General features: G+C 41.6%; 1 protein-coding gene across 1 annotated transcript in view; it reads left to right on the forward strand.

Moving 5' to 3' along the window:
- The window catches only part of alx3 (ALX homeobox 3), a 73620-nt gene extending 64632 nt beyond the window's left edge, over nucleotides 1-8988 (forward strand). Inside the window, exon 5 of the mRNA XM_063066461.1 lies at nucleotides 8912-8988. The gene's annotated coding sequence lies outside the window, so the exon portion shown is untranslated. The remainder of the gene's footprint in view (nucleotides 1-8911) is intronic.
- Nucleotides 8989-9221: the final 233 nt, after the last annotated feature.

Here is a 9221-nt window from a genome sequence, read left to right on the forward strand (position 1 = left end):
CTTTTCTTTGGAATCAGAGAGGCAGAAAGGAGACTTCAAGTTGATGAAGAACCTGGATCGAGTACCGATCTATTTTCTTAGTTAAGCCATTAAAACCAGCATAGATTTAAAGTAAGAAGAAAAATTTTCTTTTCTCTTGGAAGAAGGTTTGAAACTCACAACTGAGAAGCATAGAAGAGGGAAAAACCCTTGTCATATTTTAAAAAATACTAGAACGAATGCTTGAAGATCCAGGATTTGTGGATCTATTCAGAACATGCCCTCTTATAATTTCTACAATCAGAGAGAAGGTACAGGAGCCTGAAGATACACACTCAATGTTTTAGGAACTCCTTTTTCTCTTCTGCCATCAGATTTTTGAATAGTCCATGAACACCACCTCAATATTATGCTCTTTTTGCAGCCTTTGTTTATTTATACATTTCTTAATGTAACTTATAGCTTTTTAAAATTTATTGCACTGAACTGCTGAGACAAAACATTAAATCTCACAACATATGACAGCGGTAATAAACCTGATTCAGATTTGGATTCTGATTCTGTCTCAGGTCAAGAGGTGGAACTAGGATAGATAGCTGTTTATTGACTAGCACAGATGCGATGGACCAGATGTCCCAACCTACCTCATACAAATAGTATATGTTTCTATGAATTTGTGACCTTCCTGGTTCATTGAGCTGAGCTTCACACGGGGTAGGGCATTTACAAACCGAGTTATCAGGAAGGAGGCAGAAACTCTCATCATTTTTTTTAAACTCATGGGCAGGGAACCAAGACAACAAGGCCTCTCATACTTTAGCACTCCGCCACAATCCATTTGCCCCCGAGCTGTTCCAGATGGACAGACCCCAATGCTCACATTGATTTCATTTTCAACATTTTTTATAATGGGTTACAGAATTTTCAACCTTCTCTGTAATGAAACATGGCTTTGTTAAGCTTTATTAAAACCAGAACTTCTGCAGGTTTATTTTTTGGCTGGTTTGCTAAGCTCATTATCAAATGTGAATTAGGAAAATGATCCCATATTGCTGGGTAAGAGTGAGAGGGCACTGCTCCACTGTTATCAAAATGCTACAGTGACTTACTGGTTTTGACCTGTTGATTAGATTATGAGGACACTCAGTCCTCTTTTATTGTCATTTAGTAATGCATGCATTAAGAAATGATACAATATTCCTCCGGTGTGATATCACAGAAACACAGGACAGACCAAGAATGAAAAACTGACAAAAACCACATAATTATAACATATAGTTACAACAGTGCAAGCAGTACCATAACTTGATGAAGAACAGGCCATGGGCACAGTAAAAAAAGTTCAAAGTCTCTCAATAAAGATTACATAGCTGACTAACCTGCCCTGGCAATGCTGAGCACCATAGAGAGGACACTACCAAAATGGTATAAGTTTTAAAGACCTGCTAACAATGTGTGCCTCAGTTTTCTGCTGCAAGGTTTGAGAAATAGGATGTTGAGAGGGAAGAGGTTCAAGGGTGAAAGCTGAAATGTTTAAAGGGAACACGAAGGGGATCTTCTCCAATCAGAGGATGTTGAGAGCTGCCTGTGGAAGTGGTGAATGCGGGTTCAATTTCAACATTTAAAAGAAGTTTGGAAAAGTACATGGATGGGAGGGGTATGGAGGCCTATGGTCCAGGTGTGCGTCAACAGGACTAGGCAGGACAATTATTCGGCACAGTCTAGATGGGCCAAAGGGCCTAGTTCTGTGCTGTGGTGCTTTATGACCCAATGATTCTTTGTACAGAAGGAACATTTTCGTCATGCCCAGAATAGATGGGTAAGAGACCAACTGAAAAGGAAATAAGGGGGACTCCATCTTCTGGAAATGCACAAATAAAGTTTAAAGAATAGCTTTTTTGCCACATGTACATCAAAGCATCAAAACATACGGTGAAATGCATCATTTAAATCAGATCAAATCAGCGAGGATTGTTCTGGGCAGCCTGCAAGTGTCACCAAGCTTCTGGCACCAACATAGCATGCTTACAGCTTACTTTCCCGAACCCCTACATCTCTGAAATATGAGCGGAGACCAGGGCACTGGAGGAAATCCACACAGTCATGGAGAAAACGTACAAACGCCTTACAGACAGCAGCGAGCATCGAACCCCAATCTTACAGCTGGTGCCCTAAAGCAATGCTCTGGCTGTTACATTGCTGTGCCAGTACAGAAATACTCTTCACAAAAAGGTACTGTACTTGAACTTACAGGAGTTAACAGAACAAGGACCAAAGTTCAGCAGTATAAGGAAGGGTTTTATTGCACACCTCATACTGAAAATGGTTCATCACAGGAGGAGAATTCAGACATCCTTCAGTAGATAGGATATCCTTGAAAAGAGTGCTATTGAAAATTGGAAGTGAAAGTCAACACATGTAATTCAGGGCACTCTTAATTTTCTGAACAATAAAATCAACCCGACACTCTCTCCACTGCTATATATCAATCCAACACTAAGTTCACTGTTGCACATGGTGGTGTAGAGGTTAATGTAACACTAATAAAGTGCCGTCGAACCCGGTTCAGTTCTGCGGCTGTCTGTAAGGAGTTTGCATGGTCGCCCTGTTACTGCGTGGATTTCCTCCGGGTGCTCCGGTTTCCTCCCACATCCCAGAGACGAACGGATTAGTAGGTTAATTGGGCAAATGGGTTTCAACTGGGTGCCGCAGGCTCGTTGGGCTGGAAGAGCCTGTTTATTTACTTATTGAGACACAGCGCGGAATATGCTCGTCTGGCCCAGCAACACCCCCCGCCCATTAAAACTAGCCTAATCGTGAGAGAATTTACAATGACAAATTATCCTACTAACCGGTACATCTTTAGACTCTGGGAGACAACCAGAACACCAAAAGAAAACACATGCTTTCCATGGAAGTACAGGCTCCTCTATTTAAACTAAATTATCCTTATTGTCCTGATAGTCAATTTCAATCTGTTTCCACTATCCCAGTCCTCTTGGTTCTGCATCACTCCTGAAGTATTCTCACTGCCCATTCCTCTGCCCCCTTCCTTTCAGCTGTTTATTGCCCTCCTACCTGCTGCCTGACTTGTTGAGTTCCTCCAGCATTTTGAGTGTTGCTCAAGATTTCCAGCAACTGTAGAATCTCTTCTGTACTTCTTCACGAATCAGAATCAGAATCAAAATCAAATCAGGTTTATTATCACCGTCATACCTAATGTCATGAAATTTGTTGTTTTATGGCAGCAGTACAGTGTGGCACATAAAGCCTGATTTATACTTCTGCGTTAACTCGACGCTGTAACCTACGCAAGTGACTTACGCGCATTGTGAGCATTTATACTTGTGCGCTGGTGTGTCTGCATCGCTCTGCAATTCGCGCACGTCACGCATGCGCACACACCTACCCTCACAAGGCTTCATGATCATGGTAGTCTTTCTCGGGGTAAGCAAGAAGCCGGCGTCTTTTTTTGTAAAAGCGAAATATGTCCTCAATAATTCTGGAGGTCTGTAAAGCTTTATGGAAAGCATTGCAACCAGAGCTCCTTCCCTGCCCTTCAGTCGCCCAATGGGAAGCTATTGCAGTGTAGGATGAAATGCGATGCTATCAAGCAGACTAATCACAGTTTTTACAGTCTGCGTTGCTGCGACGCGCGGTTACATTTTGGGAGAGGTACGCGTCGCAGCAACGCAGGCTCTGGCGTAGGGATCCGTGTCGGCTTTGCGTAGGGTTTGCGGTGACGCAGTACTTACGGCATCATGTTGACGCAGAAGTATAAATCAGGCTTAAAAATACTACAAATTACAATAAGAAATATTTTTTAAAAGTAGTGCAAGAAAGAGCAAAAATAGTGAGGTAGTGTATATAGGTTAATGGACCATTCAGAAATCTGATGAAAAAGGAAGAAGTGGTTTCTAAAATATTGAGTGTGCGGCTTCTGGCTTCTGCATCTCCTCTGTGATGGTCCTAATGAGAAGAGGACATGTCCTGGGTGGCGAGGTCCTTAGAGATGGACGTCACCTTTTTGAGGAATTGTGTTTTGAAGGTGTCCTCAATGGTGTGGAGGCTAGTGCCCAAGATGGAGATGGCTGAGGTTATAACCCTCTGTAGCCTTTTTGAATCCTGTGTATGGATGCCTCCATACTGGACAGTGATGGAACCAGACAACAGTTTCCTGGACGGCAAGCTTTCATCTAATGTGCTCAGATCTATGCCTCAATTACTTTCAAAAGGCAACACCTTCCCTGTCCTAGTCACCTTCTCCATAAACAGTCTGATCCTGATCTCTTCTCTCACTCTCTTGATAACTTTGCATTGTGCAACTTTGTGCCGTCACCTAATTTAAAATATCACTTCCAGTGGAAGTAATCAGCATTCTAAGCAATGGTGCAAATTTAGCCACTGTAACTAATATGCACGGCATACAGCGGAATTGTGATTGCAGCAAATTGATTTCTTATTGCTTGCACTCTGACCTTTCACCCTCTTTCTCTTGAAGGTGCAATGATGTAGCATTAATTAAAGGTGAAAGCAGAAAGCTTGTAGCCTTGGGGGAGGGGAAGCAGGCTTGTCAAAACTCATTTCCAAGTTGCAGTCTAGAGGTCTCATTACTTAATGTGTTTATTACTGGAATAAAAAAGTTCAAAAAGCATGGGGTGTAGGTCACAAACATTTGGCTTGATATGCAGGCAGATATACAATGGGCATGTAGCGCAGATAAAGGCCATTCAGCCCACCTGCCCTCTACAGATGCTAGTTAAGCTATTCTAGTATCTGGGAAAGAGACTATAACAAAGGGTTTAATTAAAGGCAGGAAAATCAAATACATTGGCCTCCAAGATCAAAGATACCTACTGGAGGTTCACGGGCAAAGATCAGTGATTTATCACACTCCGGTGAAAAACTCAGAGATTGTGAACAATCTGAACATTCTCCAGACAGGAATAGAAAGAAAGGCTGCCTGACTGCCTGCATTCCTTCGACATTCCCTTAATCAGAATTCGTTGACATATGACGTTCTTAAAATTGAAAGAGCAGATGGTAGAGTGGTTTTGGGGAAAGGTGTTATTAAGCCTACATACAAAATCAGGAACTGAAAGATTGACTATTTTGGGACTCATATTCTGAATTGTGTATATTTCAATTCAAGGAGAATTTCAGGAAAAGCAGGTGAGCTTAGGGCATGGATCAGCATGTGGAATTATGACATTGTAGTCATTAGTGAGACTTGGTTGCAGGAGGAGCAGGACTGGCAGCTCATTGTTCCAGGGTTCTGTTGCTTTAGATGTGATAGAGCAAGAGGGAGGGAAAGGTGGCATTACTTGTCAGTGAAAATGTTATGGCAGTGCTCAGACAGGACAGACTAAGAGCTCATGTACTGAGGCTATATGTGTGAAACTGAGGAATGAGAAAGGGATGGCCACATTAATGAGATTACCTTGTAGACCATCCAACAATTCATGGGATTTAGAGGAGTAACTCTGTAGAGAGATTACAGACTGTTGAAAGAAACATAAAGTTGTGATAGTAGGTGATTTTAACTTTCCACACATTGACTGGAACTCCTATATTGTAAAAGGGCTGGATGGGACAGAGTTCATCAAATGTGTTCAGGAAAGTTTCCTTAATCAGTACATAGAGGACCCAATCAGAGAGAGTGTGATACTGGATGTCCTATTAGGGAATGAGGCAAGGTAGGTGACAGATGTTTGTGATGGGCAGGGGTTCCCAACCTTTTTTTATGTCATGGACCAATACCATTAAGCAAGGGGTCCGTGGAAACCCCTGGTATAGAACACTTTAACACTTTGCACCTAGTGATCATATGACATTAGATTCAAGATAATTCTGGGAAGGATATGTCTGGTCCTCAGGTTGAGATTCTAAATTAGAGAAAGGCCAATTTTGATGAAATTGGTAAGGATTTGGCAAGTGTGGGTTGGGACAGGCTGTTTACTGGCAAAGGTGTACTGGATAAGTGGTAGGTCTTCAAAAGTGAAACTTTGAGAGTACAAAGCTTGTATATTCCTGTCAGAATAAGGGCAGGGATAACTGGTTTAGGGAACTTTGGTTTTTCAGAGGTATTGAGGCCCTGGGTAAAAAAAGAAGGAGGTGCACAACAGGTATAGGCAAGAGGCAGGAAATTATAAAAGGAGCACATGAAGTACTTGAGAAATATAAGAAATACTAGAGCACACTTAAGAAGAAAATCAGGATGGCTTAAAGAAGGCATGAGGTTGGTCTAGCAGGCAAGGCGAAGAAGAATCCCAAGGGCTTCTATAGATCTATTAAGAGCAAAAGGATAGCAAGGGACGAAATTGGTCCTCTGGAAGATCAGAGTGGTCATCTATGCATGGAACCAAAAGAGATGGGGAGATCTTAAATGCATTTTTTTTTGCATCTGTATTTACTCTGGAGATGGACAAAGAGTCTACAGAAGTGAGACAAAGCAACAGTGAGGTCATGGACCATATACAGATTACAGAGGAGGAGGTGTTTGCTGTCTTGAGGAAAATTAGGGTGGATATATCCCCAGGGCCTGACAAGGTGTTTCCTCTGGCCCTGTGGGAGGCAAGCGCGGAAATATCTCTAGCAGAGATATTTAAAATGACCTTAGCCATGGGTGGAGGTGCAAATTGGAGAATAGCTAATGTTTTTCAGGGGTTTAAGAAAGGCTCTAAGAATAAGCCAGGAAATTTTAGGCTGATGAGCCTGACATCAGTAGTGGGTAGGTATTGGAAGGTATTGTAAGTGACTGGTTATATAAATATTTGGATTTACAGGGAGTGATTAAGGTTAATCAACATGGTTTTGTATGTGTCAGGTCATTTCTAACTGAACATAGAATTTTTGAGGAAGTTACCAGGAAAATGGATGAAAGCAAGGCAGTGGATGTTGTCTATACAGACTTTAGTAAGGCCTTTGACAAGGTCCTGCATGGGAAGTTGGCAAGAAAGTTCAATCAGTTGGCACTCAAGATGAGGTAGTAAATTGGATTAGACATTGGTTCTGCAGGAGAAGCTCGAGAGCGGCAGTAGATGATTGTCTCTCTGACTGGAGGCCTGTGACTAGTGGTGTGCCACAGGCATTGGTGCTGGGTCCATTGTTGTTTTCCATCTATATCAAGGATCTGGATGATAATGTGCTAAACTAGATCAGCAAATTTGCAGATGACACCATGATCAGGGGTATAGTGAACCGCGAGGAAGACTATCAAAGCTTGCAGCTGGATCTGGATCAACTGAAAAGCAGCAGATGGAATAAAATGCAGACAAGTGTGAGGAGTTGCAATCTTGGAGGACCAACCTGGGTAGTACTTACACAGTGAGCAGTAAGGTAGTGAAGAATGCGGTATAACAGAGAGATCTCGGAATAGAGATCCATAATTTCTTTAAAGTGGCATCACAGGTAGATAGGGTTGCAATGAAAGCTCTTGGTACATTGGCTTTCATAAATCAACGATTAGGTCCAGGATCTGAGATGTCATGTTGAAATTATACGAGACATTGGTGGTGAGGCCTAATTTGGAGTATTGTGTGCAATTTTGGTCACCTACCTACAGGAAAGATGTCAATAATATTGAAAGAGTGCAGAAAATATTTCCAAGGATGTTGCCTGGATTGAGGACTTGAGTGATAGGGAGAGGTTGAATAGGCTCGGACTTCATTCCCTGAACCACAGCAGAATGAGGAAAGATTTGATAGTCATACAAAATTATGGGTGATATAGATAGGGTAAATGCAACCAGGGTTTTTCCACTGAGGTCGAGTGAGACTGCAACTAGAGGTCTTGGATTAAGGGTGAAAGGTGAAATGTTTAAGTGGAACATGAGCGAGAACCTCTTCACTCAGAGGGTGACGAGTTTGTGGAACGAGCTGTCAGTAAAAGTGGTGGATTTGGACTAGATTTCAACATTTACCAGAAATTTGGATAGATACATCGGTGGGAGGGGTGTGGAGGGCTATGGTGTGGGTGCAGGTTGAGAGGATGAGGCAGATCAATATCTTGGCACAGACTGGATGGGCTGAAGGGCCTGATTCTGTACTTTAGCATTCCAAGACTTTATGACTCTTATAAACCAATAGTAACTTTGTCCTCCCAGATGATGAGAAGGCTCATGAAGAACACTTGTGCTTCCTCCCAGAACAGGGCGTAATTTTTCAAAAACTGAAGGGCCCAAGATATATGTTCGGCCATTGGTAGCTTCTTCCAAATACTTCCTCCTATAGGACAACTGTGAAAATGTGGGCAGGTTTGAGATACAATACGGTTTCAGCTGTGTTCTGGACCCCTCTAAAAGTGGCAGATTAGTAACCAATGAGATCTTCAGAAGACCGGTAATTATTTTGGAGCATAATTCAATTGTAAATATTTAGTAAGACGTTTCAAATGGTAATTTACTGTTCACATCGGCAGACATTAAAGCACAAGAAATCAAGCTCTCCCTCCTCAAATTCACAGCAAATTCCATCTTGCATGCTAATAGACGTAGCTAATGAGAAGTATTGAAATAACTCTCCAGACAGACTTTATCTCAGACTAAGGCCACTGAACACTACCAGACATGAGATTTATGAATGAAAAATACTAACAGTCTCATTAAAACTTTATCTTTGTTTTAACGGATCGTGTGAGACAATACGCATAACTCACTGGCTGCAAGATGAAAGCAACGTAACAGTGCTGAAACAGTGAATTGCTGCAATTTATCCATTTATGTTAGAAAGGCTTGTCCTGCTTTGAAGATTTGTACTTTCTCACTCTGACACTGCAAACTGAAAACCATAAAATGTTCCGACCTGTCAACAGACAGACTACAAACTAAATCTCAGATCAAGATATAATAAATAACTTGAGTGTCCATGAAACAAATTTGTGGAAGATTATCAATTAATATATGATTAAACTTGACTCTGCTCTCCTCCTCTAGAAACCTGATGCCAGAAGAAACTTGGACCCCTCACCCCTCTGAAGTAAAATATTATTTGAATCCAATAATGACACTGCTGGCTTTCTAAGGAATGTTATTCTTGGATCAGTATTTCAATAAACTGTGGACTAAAACAGATAATTTTGCCAAATCTTTGTGCTACATTCTTTTTAATCATGAAGTCAATTCATGCAATTAAGGCAAAGAACAGAAAACAAGACTTCTAACTTTTTCTCAGTGCAGTCTGGTTATAGGTTGATTGTAATAAGTGGGCTGAATCCTCAGCCTGGGATTTCTGCGTGATTTCATT

This window comes from Mobula hypostoma, chromosome 13 (assembly GCF_963921235.1).
Source record: "Mobula hypostoma chromosome 13, sMobHyp1.1, whole genome shotgun sequence".
NCBI classification, from domain to species: domain Eukaryota; kingdom Metazoa; phylum Chordata; class Chondrichthyes; order Myliobatiformes; family Myliobatidae; genus Mobula; species Mobula hypostoma.